The sequence below is a fragment of the Juglans microcarpa x Juglans regia genome, chromosome 1S (genome assembly GCF_004785595.1).
Source record: "Juglans microcarpa x Juglans regia isolate MS1-56 chromosome 1S, Jm3101_v1.0, whole genome shotgun sequence".
Taxonomy (NCBI): Eukaryota; Viridiplantae; Streptophyta; class Magnoliopsida; order Fagales; family Juglandaceae; genus Juglans; species Juglans microcarpa x Juglans regia.
Genome location: NC_054595.1, coordinates 28257818 through 28273894, shown reverse-complemented (window position 1 = coordinate 28273894; position 16077 = coordinate 28257818). Strand labels below are relative to the sequence as shown.

At 35.3% G+C, this 16077-nt stretch overlaps 2 long non-coding RNA genes and 1 pseudogene across 2 annotated transcripts; all 3 read left to right on the top strand.

Annotated features, from left to right (window-relative positions):
• Nucleotides 1-2611: 2611 nt before the first annotated feature.
• On the top strand, nucleotides 2612-3637 carry LOC121246317. The gene is made up of 2 exons (XR_005937103.1): nucleotides 2612-3116; nucleotides 3446-3637. It is a non-coding gene; the product is annotated as an uncharacterized LOC121246317 (long non-coding RNA).
• Nucleotides 3638-6356: 2719 nt separating this feature from the next.
• On the top strand, nucleotides 6357-6995 carry LOC121246318. Its single transcript, XR_005937104.1, has 2 exons — nucleotides 6357-6801; nucleotides 6845-6995. It is a non-coding gene; the product is annotated as an uncharacterized LOC121246318 (long non-coding RNA).
• A 4145-nt stretch (nucleotides 6996-11140) lies between these two features.
• On the top strand, nucleotides 11141-14171 carry LOC121246315 (annotated as a pseudogene).
• The last annotated feature ends 1906 nt before the right edge of the window (nucleotides 14172-16077 follow it).

Genomic DNA, 16077 nt, shown 5'->3' with positions numbered 1-16077 from the left:
TTATAACTTTATAATTCTATTTTGTTTTATTTTTAACTTATTAATATTGCAGGATTATAACTTATTAACTTTTATGATGTCTCACAACAATAGACACAATTCACCACTCAGTGAACTCACCACCACGTCACCACCCCAAATTGATCAAATTGAAATGATATGATTGTGTTAATTTACAATTAATTATAATGTTTCCACAATATTTAATAATACAATTTGTAATATTTACTATCTTTAGATGAGTTTGTAATATTGTAATAGTTTATTAGTTCTCTTAATTTGTATAATTGTAAATTGTAATAGTTTAGTATCTTAGTAATGATTATATGTTAATACTCAATAGTATTAATTGAAATTTAAAATATAACTAATAGTTCTATCTATATATATATTTTTAAAATTTTTAAATATATTTATTTATTTAGTTAAATTCTGGGACCAAAGTGGCCCAAAAACATATTCTGGGCCATTTTCGGCCTAGATAACTCAACTAGGCTGAAGGCCTAGTAAGGGGGGTGGATGGATGGAGGTCCACCTCCGCATCCCGGGCTGCGGATAGGGTACCCCGCCCCCGCATGGACGGGGGTGAGGTACGGGTAAAATTTCCCCACCCCTACCCATTCAGGGGCAGGGGCGGGTAGCACCCCTAATGTTTTACTACACACCCTGTACTTTTTGTCATTTTCAACTTTATGTCAGTCCATCACCATCACCATCACCTTCGACCTCTCTCATTCTCCCCCCTCAATTCTCTCTGGCCTTTCTCTCTCTCTCTCCTCAAGTCTCCTCGGCCTCTCTCTCTCATCAAGCTCCCCTTGACACCTCTCTCTCTCTCTTCTCAAGCTTTCTCTCTCTTTCTCTCTCCTCAAGCTCTCATCGACCTCTCTCTCCTCAAGTTTTGTTAAAGGCAAGAGAATAAAAAATGAATTTGAAATAGGTTGTCTACATAAATGAGAGAGGAGGGAAAATTTTTTTTTGCCGACATGTAAGGTGTGCTCCGACTGCTGCCCAATAGTGGCTGATCCAAAGATTAATTCATAATAATATCATTACATACCTTGGTTGCTACGCTGGAACAACAATAATAATATATGCACACTTTAATTTGAAATCACTTGTATATTTGAGGTCCAAATTAGTAAGGTTAGATATAGTTGTAGAGTGCACAAGTACTATGCAATTATTTTAAAAAATAGTGATGTCTACAATTAAAAAAAGAGCGGTGCTACTCTGCCGCCCGAGTAGCACCGCTCAGTGTTACCGCTATTTGCAAAAGTAATTTTTTTTTTTATTTTTCTATTTACATTTTTAATGTATTTAAATATTTTAAAAAAATAAAGAAATACACCTATACACTTAAAATCACTTCTATCATCATTCGGTAAAAAAAAAAAAAGTTACCAAGAGGTGCGTTTGGGGTGGCGGAGTAGCGTTTTTCTTAAAAAAATTAATTTTTTTTTTTTTTATGTGAATCCCTTAATTATTTACTTTTTAAAAAAAAAAATTGTGTGACGCTTATTCACACAATTTACAAATATCATTCGCATATCACTTGCCAGTTGATTTGCTCTAGTCAACTTCAACTTCAACTTCAACCAACGTAAGTTGCAATGAAGGCATACGCATGCACATGACATTGGTGGGTATTATTGACTCTGTCCCTTAAAAAGAACGTGGTTATTAATTAACGTGGTCATCTGACCTTGATTAGAGGGCTCTTCAAAGAGATTACTCAATTCCATGTATGGTTAGTAACATCGCTTGTTAAGAGAAATATTATTATTTTTTCTCGAATTTTATCATTTCAGTCATATCGATTGATGTGTATGTTCAAAATTGCTTTAACATAGTTAATTCTTGAAAATATTTAAATATCAATTCATATAACTGAAGAAAAATTGCTCGCACTTAAAAAAAATTTACTTTTTACATTTCAATTATTAATATATTGGAAATCATAAAATTTAAAATTTAAAATTTGAATTTCAAAAAAAAATTAACAAAATAAATTTTATAAATAGAATTGTAAGTATATATAACATTACTCATTACTGAAATGTGAAAAAAATAACCATGACCATTACTATTTTACAAAAATATGTTATTTGGCCTCATTTGTTTTCAGAAAACATCTCATCTCATCTCATCTCATCTCATCTCATCTCATCTCACCTAATCATTATAACTTTATTAACTTTTAATACAAAATAAAATAAACAATTCAACTTTTTTAAATTTCAAAACAAAAATAATATTAAAACATATATTCTAACAATATTTTATTTAACTTTTTAACTTTAATCTTAACTTATCTCATCTCATTTCCGAAAACAAACGAGCCCTTAGAATAGAGTAGATATAGGGTAGTTGGGACAGTGGCCAAAACCATGCACGCGAGTTAAGCTTCTTTTGGATAAGAAACACTTTTAATCTATCTCATCTCATGTTATCTTATTATTAAATTTTTTTAAAATTATAATACAAAATATAATAAATAATTTAATTTTTAAATTAAAAAAAAAATAATATTATTAAAAAATAATATTATTTTCAATTCATCTCTCAATCATATGCTCTCACCGTCAAAACGGCTCGAAATTTCTTCCAGGAATCAAAGGTGATTGATTGACAATCCTCGTCGTACGGCCCAATTAAGGTCTGTTTGGAATCAAAACCAGGCTCATAAACCCTCCGCAGGCCCAGCACTCTCTCGGATCTCGATCCGAAAGCAAAATGTGGCGAACCATTTCGACGCCCACCTCAGAGCACCGGGTCTCTTTCCTTCATCCACGCAATCTTCCTTCTCACTCAAAGCCCTGCCGAAAATCCTCACCGTCACCCCCGAGTCTCACACTCTATACGTCCCCAAAGCCCTCATCTTCCGCACAATCGACGCACCCTCCGTCTCCTCGATCCCCGGCCTGGGAATCCGCGGACTCGGTTCCAATTTCGGTTTGATCGTCGTGCGGTGCATTTCCTCGGACTCTCCGGCGCCCACATTGGATTGGAACGACCCGGTGTCGTGCTCGGAGGTCGGCAACGGAGACAATGGCAGCGTGGAGGTGGATACTTAAGCCCTCTATTCTTGTCAGAGACTATTTCTTCTTCTCTACTAGGTTTGCTTCTTTTTATTCATTTCCATTTTTTCGGAGAGTTGATTTCAGTTTAGGTTTTCTATTTGTTTATCAATTTGTCAATTTCAAAGTGGAATTGTAAAAGCAACATGAAAACAGAGTGGGAAACAATTTCGAAGCTCGTTTATAATTACTTGATTACGTACGAAAGCTATATCCAGAATGATTTTTTTACTCTATTTTTCTAGGAACATTTGGGAAAAAATTCGCTTTTTTCCATTTTCTTTTACATTTACATCTGCTATTTAGTTACACCAAATTAGCACACATATATGTTTCTGAAATTTTTAGTTACTTTTTTTTGGGTGTAGTGTGTGAGAAGGTTAATGGAACATCAATTTTATTCTGCCAACATCGCGAAAGACTGATTAGCGTGTTCTTAAGTTCAGCATCGGGGCTTGGCTTTGTGGTATGAGACTAATCAACTGGAAGAGCTTGCCAGGATGGCTTGGTAAGCAAGCAAGCAGGCGCCAACTCCCAGTTCTTTCTCTTCTCTCTTTTTTGGGCCCCCTGTGAACATAGGAATTGGATGGATGACTCCCATAAATTCACACCTACCAGATATCTTTCTATAGGCAGTAATGGTATTAACTCATATGACCATATTTTATTCGCTAGAATAAAAAATAAAATATAAATTGTCTCAATTCCACCCAGAAGGTAATGAGTTACTCCTACAGCACGGCCTTGGACAATGCTCAAGGCTTTGGGCTGAGTAGCAGGAGCAACTTTTAATTTATTATGAGCCCAAACGATGGATTCAATAAGTTCTTGCCAATTGAATATACTCATCTTTTTTTTTACTTGTTAAAAAAAGAAAAAATGCTCATCTTTTATATCTATATAACTATAAAGTGTATATGCGCGTGTATTGTAATTAAGTTAACTGTGTTAATTAGGACAGTTTTGTTTCAGGGTTTGAGTGCTTCCTTAGGTGGAAGTAACTGCTGTACATGGTAGTTTTTCAGTATGGGTCCATTGTCTTGTTTAATGCCGACGAAGATGACGTTGATGACTATTTGAAAGTCGTAGAAAAATAAGCATTGTGATTACTGCCCAAAACGAGAAATGACGGTAAGGTCTAATGTTCAGAATTCTTTTATTTCAATATTAAGTTACTGGTTTCTCACTTACAAAAAAAAGGTTACTAGGTTGTCTCTTGTAAATCTCTATAAATCATTTTATGAGGAGACTGTTTTGGAAAAAGAATTTCCTACGGTAGCCAGCAGGAGTTTTTTTTTTTTCTCAACCAGTAGACAGCAGGACTTAGCACTTCAGTGTTTGTCCAGCATGCGAAAGTAGTGGCAACGGTCAAAGCTGAACTTTTAGTGACTGATACAGTAGAAAGTACAGTAGATGCCCTTATTTACTTGCTGAATAATGATATATATACAATATACAATATATTATATAATAATATTATAAAATGAGAGTATTTTTATAAAATGATGGTACTTTTATAAGATGTTTTATAAAAATACCCCTTATTTAAAATATAGTTGTATAAAGTATTGTAAAAAATGTTATGTGTAAATCATTTACCTTGCTTTAGATGATACTACCCTTGTATTTGTTTCTCTCGATTTTTGGTAAAATGTGCACTTATCTTTTGCCTGGAAAATATATTATGGACACGGCTAAGGTTTTTTTAGTAGGGAGAAGGATAGGATGGTAATAGGCTTTTCGAGGATTTTGATTGGCGAATCTTAAAAAGTTCATTTTAACTTTACGGTAGGTTGTTCTGTTATCTTTTTTGGGGACAACCTACCAATCAAAAAAATATCTTTGTTGTATGTTCACTATTTAATTTCCAGGTGTTGTTACTCTGTAACGTTCCATAGCTGTCCATTGTTTGTAAATAGCTATTTCAAATTTGATTAATGATCATAAGATCAGTCTATGAAATCATATATAGGTATCTCATATTGATTTTAGAAATAATTGTGCCATCTTCTTCTCGTACTTGACATCTTCGCCTGGGGTGTGCTACACCGCTTTGTTTGGATACAAAAGCCTCTCAACCTATTTCATCTAATCATTATAATTTTTTTAAGCTCTCACACAAAATACAATAAACAATTTAACTTTCTCAAATCTCAAAATAAAATAATATTAAAAAATAATATTCTAAAAATATTTTATTTAACTTTCATCTCAACTCATTATCCAAACCTCTCATCCTCATAGGCATTTTGAAATTTTTTACACATACAAATATCTAAGTAACAACATCATCCGGAATCTATAAACAGGGTCTTCCCACATCACTTAATTATCAGTTTTCACTTAAAAAAAAAACTTAATTATAAGTTTTGGTGGAGATTTATTTCAGATGCATTAGAAATTTTGATGAACTCTAGATCGAAAGATTGGAGCATATTCATCTTGTTTGGACGACTCAGCATAATCCATACACAAGAGGAGAGAGTTTTTGGGCAAATTAGGGATAACAAGGTCAAATGTTTGGATGATGTTGGGTTCTGTAAGCCATTGCAAATGAGTGATCTCCTTGAAAACATAACAAGTAAATCTCTTTTTTTTTTTTTTTATAGAGGGCTGCTAGAGACATAAAGGGATCTCACACACTGATGTAGCATACAATCAGTATGCCACGTATCCATTTTTTCTAGTTCCTCATTCCACACTTTCCCTCTCTCTCCTCTTTCCCCCTTCAGTCGTGCGTCTCACACGACTCGATCTCCCAGCCACAGTAGCACTGCCGTAGCTTGTCGTCGGCCACCACCAGCGGCCGTTCCCCCTCACTGGTGACCTCCCGACCGGACCCAGCCCCCCACAATGCAGCCCCTCTCCCTCTCCTCCTCCCAAAATCAAACCCCTCTCACACGGCTTCTCCCTCTCGCCGTTTCCAATGCCGCCGTCGCAGCCCAACTGTGCGACTGCACCCAGCCCCTCGTCGACATAAGCTTTTACCTCAGCCACCGGAGCCCTTCTCTCTCTCATTTCTCCCCGAGTAGCGCCTCCCTCTTTCGGTAACCTCCTTATCGGCGCTCCACACCGATAGTGCCACTTGGACCGTCGACGTCTTCTATCCACCATGAGGTAGTCACCGACCACCATGGCTGGCACGGGGAGATGGTAGGGGCGGCAACCGGGGGGAGAAAGGAAAAGAAAAAAAAAAATAGGGGGAGACGGGGCACATTGTGCCTCATCAGTGTGTGAGATTCCTTTGTGAAATCTCTTTGTGTCTATAGTGTTTTCTTTTTTTATAATTGCAGGACCCTTTAACCAAAAAGTTCACACTCACTAAGGCTTTATTCCTCTCTCTTTATTTATTCCATTCTCTCTCATTAGACTATTGCTTAAAAAACAAAACGAGTTTGTACGTGCACTTGTCTGATTGTCCCGCAATTTGGGTGATAGAGTTTTGGAATGTTTTGGTGGGGGCTTCCCTTTCACTCTGATTCCCCACTTAAGCTTTTATAATTTGTAATACAAAGTAGTTGTGAAGCATACTGTGTGTTAAGAAAGTACAGCTCGAAGATTTCTGGTGTAATAAAACAGATCTAAAAGAGAGTTTATTCTTTCAGTACTAATAGTTAGATTTTCTGTTTTAAATCTCAAAGTCAAGGAGGAGCAGGAGTAGCACTGTAACACAGCCTGGAGGCATCTCAAGCTGCTGTCTCAGGCATCCAACAACATCATACTTGTTACGACGACTCCCAGATAGACTTGAGTGACGAATCCATAAGCATACTGATACTGTCCACCACCATGGGGAACTTTAATTTGTACTTAATTGGGTGGGTGCATAAAGTAAGGATGAATGTGATCCATGGGGAAATTATAATATGTGTCCGCGAGATTATATCATATATATATATATATATATATATATATCTACATATATATATTAAATATAACTACTAGTGCCCAAAACAAAACTTGTTAATTTATACGGGATAAGATATTATAATCTCGCCGAGATTCATTGCTTTGATAATAAGCCAGGCACAAAAGTGCGTCTTCAATCCAAACGGCAATTCAATCTCAACTCTTCATCTCGTACGGTAAAACAGTCTTCAATCCAAACAGCAATTCCTTTTCAGTTTTTAGATGTTTTCACATGTTTTTACTAACGACAAAAGTGATACCTTTTGCTTCATGCCCCTATTTTTTTTTCTCGACAAGTTAACTATTTCATTATAAAAACTGGAAAAAGAAATACATAGTTTGAGTATTAAAATATTACAAACTAGGAGGATCATTTCCACTAAAAAATTTCAGCAGTGTTGGTGGAATGGCAGAGAGGGGCAAGTTTCCATAATGATGATTGGAAGCAGCCCATTGAGCAATTTCATGCGCACATCAATTTTGTGATCGATCAATTTTATTTACAACCTAGTTTTCAAAGGATTGAAGCAAATATCTTGAATCCAATGAAATACCTTGAATTTCCCAATCAAATATGGAATTATGGTCTGAAATGGAATCAATCATTTGTTGGGAGTCTCCTTCAATTTGTAATTTTTTCAGATTTCTGTGGTGTGCCTCTTAGATGCCTTCAAACGCTGCTGTTGCTTCACCCACGGAAGGATTGATGTTGTTAATGAAAGTTGTGGTAACGAAGATGGGGTTGCCATCACTTGATCTGCAAATGGATGTTGTAGTGCGTCCTTTTCCTCTAATTGCCACATCAAATTGAAGCAGGTTAAAACCTTCTCTAATAATGTGTGCTCTAACTATAGGATGATCAGACTTTTGAGTCCAGGCTGAGATGTGGTCCGAGAAAAGTGAGGTTACAGATGAGACAAGTTGAGTTGATGACGGTTTGAAGACTGTGTGGATGACTTTGTTTTTGAGGAACCAAATGCAGTCCATAGCTAAAGATGCAAAGAGTTGGAAATTTTGAGACTCTTCTTCAGGAGTTAAAAAAGAGCTTGAGGGATTGAGGATGTTGTTTATTCAGATTGCGATGAAAAATTCATTAAATTTTGAGATGTTAATGGGCCAACTTGATTGGCTCCATATTATGTGCAGAGTAACTTAAGTGCCACTCTTTCCATTCATGCACACATGCATGCAGCTTCTTGAATCGTGCAGCACTGAAAAGTGAAAACTGAAAGCGACAGACAATTAATAAGACGGCTTGTATGCAAGATCATGGAGGCTATGTAAGGCTACGTACCATGGAAGAAGTGGCTGACCCCAGAAACCTACTCAAAATTATGCCACTTTGGACTACTGGAATTTTATTAGGTACCGCGATAGGTATCTTTAGTAGCCTCACAATACTCCAAGCCTTAACCGTGAATCGACACCTTGGGTCCCATTTCAAAATCCCAGCTGCATCATTCCTTGTCTTCAACCTATTAGGAACGGCCATCTCAATCTTCATCATTGACCATTTCCTCCTCCCCACGTGGCAAAATCTCACCCGTCAATCTTTGATACCCCTCCAACGTATCGGAGTTGGCCACATCATCAGTATCTTTTCCTTGGCAGGGTGTGCTCTAATTGAAACTAGACTCCACGTGATCCGAAGCCATCAACTCGGGGGCCAACCCGGCCAGATTGTGCCCATGTCAGCCCTATGGCTTGCACTGCCACTCGTCATGATAGGCGTTGTTAAGGGATTCTATGTCCCTGGTTTAGTTGCATTTTGTTATGAAGAATTTCCCGAATCTTTAAAAAGTACATCTACAGCTATGGCATGATTCTTACTAATCGGAATTGGGTTTTATCTAAGCACGGCGATTATGGATTTGATAGAAAGAACCACAGGATGGTTACCGGATAATATTAATGATTGGAGATTGGATTCTGTTAATTAATTGGATATTGGTAGTGGGGACAGTCGTGAATTTTGGGTACTTTTTACTATGTGCCAAGTTGTTCAAGTACCAACCAACATGACGAGGAACATGATCATGGGCCTTCTGGGCTAGTTCACCAAGGTCAAGGTTTTAATCGCATGCAGGTAAGTATACTTGGATAATATACATACATTGCAAAACCATGAATGCATTGCAAAAATCAAAGGCTGTTTTTCTCTCGATATTTAATTAAATAGGGTATAGAGTATAAAATTAGGGTTCGAATTCAGAATGTTTGCTCTAATATCATGTAAAATTATCGTTTGTTTAAAAAATTGATGAGAAGAAGTAGATTTTATTACTTATTTTATATTTTAACAAGGTAGTTATACGATCACTTATACTCACATTAATCCTGCTTCGTGCATCTTATTAATCTGAGGAAGGCAGGCACGTTAAACGACTCACCGACTTGTTACGGGTTTTGTAACTTTTATTGCAACCTAGCAATCTTAGCCTGTCTTCATGGGTAACTTGGCCAATGTGGGAATCGATCAGCAGTCCAGGTGCTAGTTGTGGACGACACGACGAACAAGGTGTTGGATTTCATAAGCCATTGTCAATGAGTGATCTCCTTGGAATTAAACAACACTAGTAATCTCCTTGTTTTTCTACAATTTCATCACCCTTTAGCTAAAAGTTTTTTTATTCCATTCTCTCTCTTTTTACTCTATTGCTTAAAAAACAAAACGAGTACTTGGTTCACTTTTGATCTGATTGTCCCGCAAATTGGGTGGTAGCTAGAGATTTGGAATGTTTTCGGTGGGGGTTTCCATAGCTTTCGCTCTGATTGTAGGCACTACTGATCAAAAGTTTGAGCATCTTTAGCCGCACCACTCTCTGCCTCGCAATTTTCCATTCTTTGTTAAAAAAAATGATAACAGCTTGTCACGTACATCTCCAAGATTTTTGATGTAATTGAACAGTTCTAAAGTACGACCTATCATGCCAATATATAGTTGATTCCTCTGAGTATTTGTGACAGACTTTCACATCAATAATGTGTATGGTGGATGGTTCTTTTAACTGGTGAAGCTGAGGTAGAACTGTATCACATAACTTGGCGGCCTGCCATATCTCAAGATCATCATGAACAGTCTCAGGCATCCAACAACATCGTACTTATTACGGCGACTCCAAGGATAGTCTTGAGTGATATATACCATCCACAACTATATATGTAATATATATGTAACTCCACAACTTAATAATTAGTTGAGTGGCCGCTCCTCATTGCGGACCTATTTATTATTATATTAGAATCGATACCCTTAGATCATTTGATTCCAAGAACTGTTTTTGAAAATCCTCTTCCTTTAAAATGTGTATCTATTGCTAATATAATCACTCCAATATGGCAAATCATGGGAAGGTGATTCTGAGAGCACTTCCTCGAATATATATATATATTTTTTTTTTATGAGCACCTTAATTTTTCTTGCATGTTTACATTTTCGTACAGGTTTTCTTTTCATTTATTTTGATTACCAATGGTAGCATTTCAAGAAATGTTTTGATTTAAGTGATAGGGTTAATTGCATATATAGTTTGTCTTTGAGGTTTTTACTTTAAGTTTTGCTACAAATTAGTAATTGTTCACATCATACACTCCACACATGATGTGGATTTTCTTTTCCATCTTCTTCTGTAGAATGTAGGGGCGGTGATGACTATGAGAAAAAAATTTCTTTTACTTTTCACACATTTTATTCTTTATGAAATCTGTATATATTTTAGTAAGTGATTCGACGTTTATCGATCTAATGTCTAATGGGAGAATTACCGCATGGTTAATTTACAGTATTCAATTCAATCAATCAAAAGTTAGTAAGCAGCTTCTTCTTTATAGTCATGTCAATGGCTACATTAAAAATAATAAATAAATAAATATAAAAATAGTATTTTCGAACAAAAAATTTATTTAATACCCAGAAACTTAAAAAACAAGAAACAATTAGAAACAACAATATTATTAAAAAAATAAAAATAAAAAATAAAAAGAAATCCTAATATTATGAAAAAAAACATACATGACTAAGACCCAAAACAAAAATAACATTATAAAAATGTATGTTTCTTAAAATTCTCATATATATAAGCTTTGAAAACTGAAAACTCATATTGTGTGAGTGATGCATGTCCCTTAATTCCTATATATTTAGTACGAACATCTAAGACCTCTACTGCGTGGCAACTTAACTAAAACCTAGCAAGATCAAACACAGAGAATGGAAGCCTTGGAAGGGAAGCTCTCCCCCAGGACGACAATACCCAAAGAAGAAGATCATCCACAAGCATATGAGGAATCCAAACGAGGAGGCTGGATTACCATCCCCTTCATTACAGGTCTCCGTCTCTCTCTCTCTTAGATCTCTCTGTTCCTCGAATCCTCCCTCCCTCTCTCTCTCTCTCTCTCGTTGTGCTGTAAGTTCAACTTATCCTGCTCATTCCCTTTTATGTTGGTGTAAACATGCATGGAAACTTGCACTGTTTTGAACATGCAGGAAGCATGCTGGGTCTTTCCATAGCATCCGCTGGGTGGGCGTCGAATCTGATAGTTTTTTCAATAACAGAATTTAACGTGAAAAGCATAACCGCTACAAAAATATCCAACGTCGCTCTCGGCTGCAGCAATCTCTTTCCCCTCGCCAGTGCCATCATTGCCGACTCTTTCTTCGGCTCTTTCCCTGTTGTTTGCTTCTTCGCCTTCGTTTCCTTACTGGTAATTAATGTTGATTTTATTTTTTAAACTTTCTATATGTTCGGGGTAATGAATTGCTGGTAATGGAAGAAAACTTATAATTAAAAGCCTATCTTAGATGAAATTTAACGCCATTCCTTTTCATCATTTTCTTTCAATTCTTGAGATTACAGGGAATGATCATGTTCACCCTAATCTCAACAATACACACCTTGAGGCCAGCACCATGTGCAATTGGCTCATACGCGTGTGAAACCCCATCAAATCTTCAATATGCAGTCCTCCACATGACCTTAACGCTTGCTTCACTAGGACTTGGAGGCACGCGCTTCACAATTTCGACCATGGGAGCCCAGCAATTAGACAAGAACAAAGATCAAGCAACATTCTTTGGCCGGTGTTATCTCACTTTGTACGTTGCTAATATAGTCAGCTTCACCGCAATTATCTATATCCAAGACAGCGTGAGCTGGGGATTAGGGTTTGCATTATGCGCCCTTGCAAATGCCATTGGCTTGGCCGCACTTGTCCTGGGAAAGAGACTGTATCGCCAAGTTAAACCAAAAGGAAGCCCTTTCATGATCAGCATAGCTCCAGGACAGTCCTGGTTGCAGCCATTAGGAAAAGGAAAGCATCGGGAACTTTTGGAAGCCAGGATTATTATTATTCGGGAGCCACCCAGATGTTAAAAATGGAAGACAGTTCATCAACTAAAAGGTTCAGGTATGATCATTTTTTTAAATGAGAACTGTTACAACACATAGAGATTAATCACAAAATAGACTCACAAATTGATATTATTTTACAACATAATAAAGATAATTTTACAATTAGACGTACCACATCAAACCACATCAGTTTGTGGATTTACTTTTGTGTAATCACTTTGTGATTAAAGACTTTTCTTTTTAAATATTTCAATGTTTTTTAAATATTTGTACCCATTCGTTTGTGCTAATCATGAATTGAGTACTGCATATATATATATATATATATATATATATATATATATATTTGTCCACGAGATAACCTTATATGTGTGTATATATATATATATATATATATATATATATATATATATATATATTATATAGCAGTAGGTTACAAATCACTAACCAATATTGCTTCGATAATGCATGTCAAGATCATTTAGATCAATTGACAACATATAAATTTCTCACTAAGATAACCAAAATCCCCCCCTCCATGTATAAAAAAAAAAAAAAATTCCTTCGATAAAAAGCCACACAAAAATTAGTATGTACATAAATTAAAAGAGAAAATATATTTGTAATAGTGAATTATATAACTGCCGCGTAATCGTTTAAAAAAAATTAATAAATATGAAACCCACATGAAAATAATTAATTTTTTGAAAATGAACCCCACTATTTTTCAAAACGATTACGTGGCGGTTACGTACTTCGATCACGGTTGTATATAGAATTATTAAAAATTATTATTATTAGCATTTAAAATATAATTATATAGAGAGTTGGTTAACCCTATCAATTTCTTATGATTTCTTTTTCTTTTACGAGTAGTTGTTTAACTCGAGTACTGGGATTTCCATGCAGATTCTTAAATCGTGCAGCATTGAAAACCAACAGCGACAAACAATCAGACGGCTCGTGTGCAAGATCATGGAGTCTATGTACTACGGAAGAAGTGGAAGACCTCAAGAGCGTGCTCAAAATTATGCCACTTTTGTCTGCTGGCCTTTCTTTATGTACCGCAATAGGTATCTCTAGTAGCCTCACAATACTCCAAGCCATGACCATGGATCGACACCTTGGGCCCCATTTCAAAATCCCGGCTGCATCATTCCTCGTCTTCAACCTGTTAGGAACAACCATCTCAATCTTCCTCATTGACCATTTCCTCCTTCCCACGTGGCAAATTCTCACCCGCCGATATATGACACCCCTCCAACGTATCGGAATTGGCCACGTCATCAGTATCCTTGCCTTTGTAGGGTCTGCGCTGATTGAAACTAGGCGGCTCCATGTGATCCGAACCCATAAACTCGGAGGCCAACCCGGCATGATTGTGCCCATGTCGGCCCTATGGCTTGCGCTGCCACTCGTCCTCATAGGCGTTGGGGAGGTATTTTATGTCCCAGGATCAGTATTGTATTATCAAGAATTTCCAGAATCTTTGAAAAGTACATCCACGGCTACAGTATCTTTAGTAATTGGAATTGGGCTCTATCTAAGCACGGCGATTATGGATCTGATATATAGAACCACTGGATGGTTACCGGATAATATTAATGATGGGAAATTGGATTATGTGTATTGGGTATTGGTGGCGATGGCGGTGGTGAATTTTGGCTACTTTTTAATATGTACTAAGTTGTTCAAGTACCAACGTGATGAGGACCATGATCATGGGCCTTCTGGGCTGGCCCACTGATGACAGGTTTTTAATTGTACATGGATGTATGCAAAAAAAGAAATATTTCAAGTCATGATTATTCAAAAGTAATTCTTCAAATTGATATGGCTTAATATAGTTTGTTAAATTATAAAATTATTTTTATTGTAAAGTAGATCTGACGGATCATATGAAACTACATCAATTTATGAGATTACTTTTATGTAATCTTTTTATGACTGTAGCAGTACTTATGCAAAAATCAAAGGGTCTTTTCCTCTCACTATTGTGTGATGCTTTGAAAATGTTTTTTTTCTAATTCTATGCGCTATGAAGGTTTTATTAATTAGGAGAAGATGAAGGAAAATTTTTTTAATAATGTATAAAATACACAATTCTTAGTCACCTACGACCCAACATTTCTAGTTTATATAAACAGAATATTATTTGGTTTTCATCGCTCAATCTCAATAGTAAACAGTTATATGTTGGAAATTTTCAAATAATCAACCCATAGGTGTCATTGATTAGCTTGGTAGTGGGTGTGCGAGATCCACCCCTCACGATTCAAGAAAAATATTAATTTTACATAAAGAATTATAAAAATAAAAATAAACCATAGAGGTGTGGCTCCACTCATTTTTTTATAATTGATTAATGTTCTATATACAAATGAATTATATAAAAGTAAACTCATAAATTCACATGGTTTTATGCAATCTATTAAATTTACTTTACAATAAAAATAACTTTACAATCTTACATAATACGTCAAGTAACGTTCATTTTGTAAATTTATTCTTATATAATCTTTTTGTGGTTTGAGTATTCATTTTTATAATTAAAATGAAATTCTACTCATCAATTATACATCACACACCTATTGAAGGAAAAAAAAAGATAAAAATAAAAATTCACGTCAATTAGTGTAAATGTTAAAATTTGAATCTTACAGATTAAACTGTATTATGTAAATTGTGGATGGTATAAGGTTATTCAAATAAGGATCTTATCCCGCAGAGAAAAGCCAACGATGGTGGCTACTGATTGTTTTATTTTGTTTTTTTTTTTTTTTACTTATTGATTAAAGAAGTGTTTTGTTAATGATGTTGTGATTTTGGTCTCGACTATTTTATTTATAATACTGAGGAAAATCCAAATACTCTACAAGAAGCTTTAGCATCATCTGATTCTGTGTTTTGGAAAAAGATTATGAATGGTGAGATGGATTCACTAATTTCTAATAAAACTTGGAAATTAGTGGAGTTACCAGTGAGTTGCAAAACTATAGGGTGTAAATGGGTCAGTAGAAAAAAAATTTAGACCAGATGGAACTGTTGAAAAATTCAAGACTAGGCTTGTTGCAAAAGGTTTTAAACAAAAGACTGATCTTGATATTTTCAACACCTTTTTTCTAGTTACAAGAATAACATTCATTAGATTATTGATTATCGTTGCAGCAATTTATAATTTAAAAATATATAAAATGAATGTTAAAATAGCTTTTTTGAATGGAGATCTAGATGAAGAAATTTATATGGATTGAGCCGAACACTTTTTAGAGTCTGGCCAAGAAAGCAAAGTGTGTAAATTGTCAAAATCTCTATATGGCTTAAAGCAGGCCCCTAAACACTGGCATGAAAAATTTGATTATTGCATGATCGATAATGATAATAAGTCAAATGAGAGTGATAAACATATTTATTATAAATCTTAAGATATTTTTCATGTTATTATTAACATATATGTGAATGATTTATTGATATTTGGTTCTAATTTGCATGTTATAGATGAAACAAAAAACATACTTAGTAATCATATTGATACGAAATATCTTGATGAGGTTAATGTTATTTTAGGTATGAAAATCACCAAAACTTGTGATTGTATTTTTCTTGATCAATCGCATTACGTAGAAAAATTATTAAAGTAGAATTATGTTGGATGCAAGCATGGTGTTACTCCCTTTGATCCTAATGTTAATTTATTTTCTATCGAAAATGATGATGATGTGATTAATCAAAATGAATAT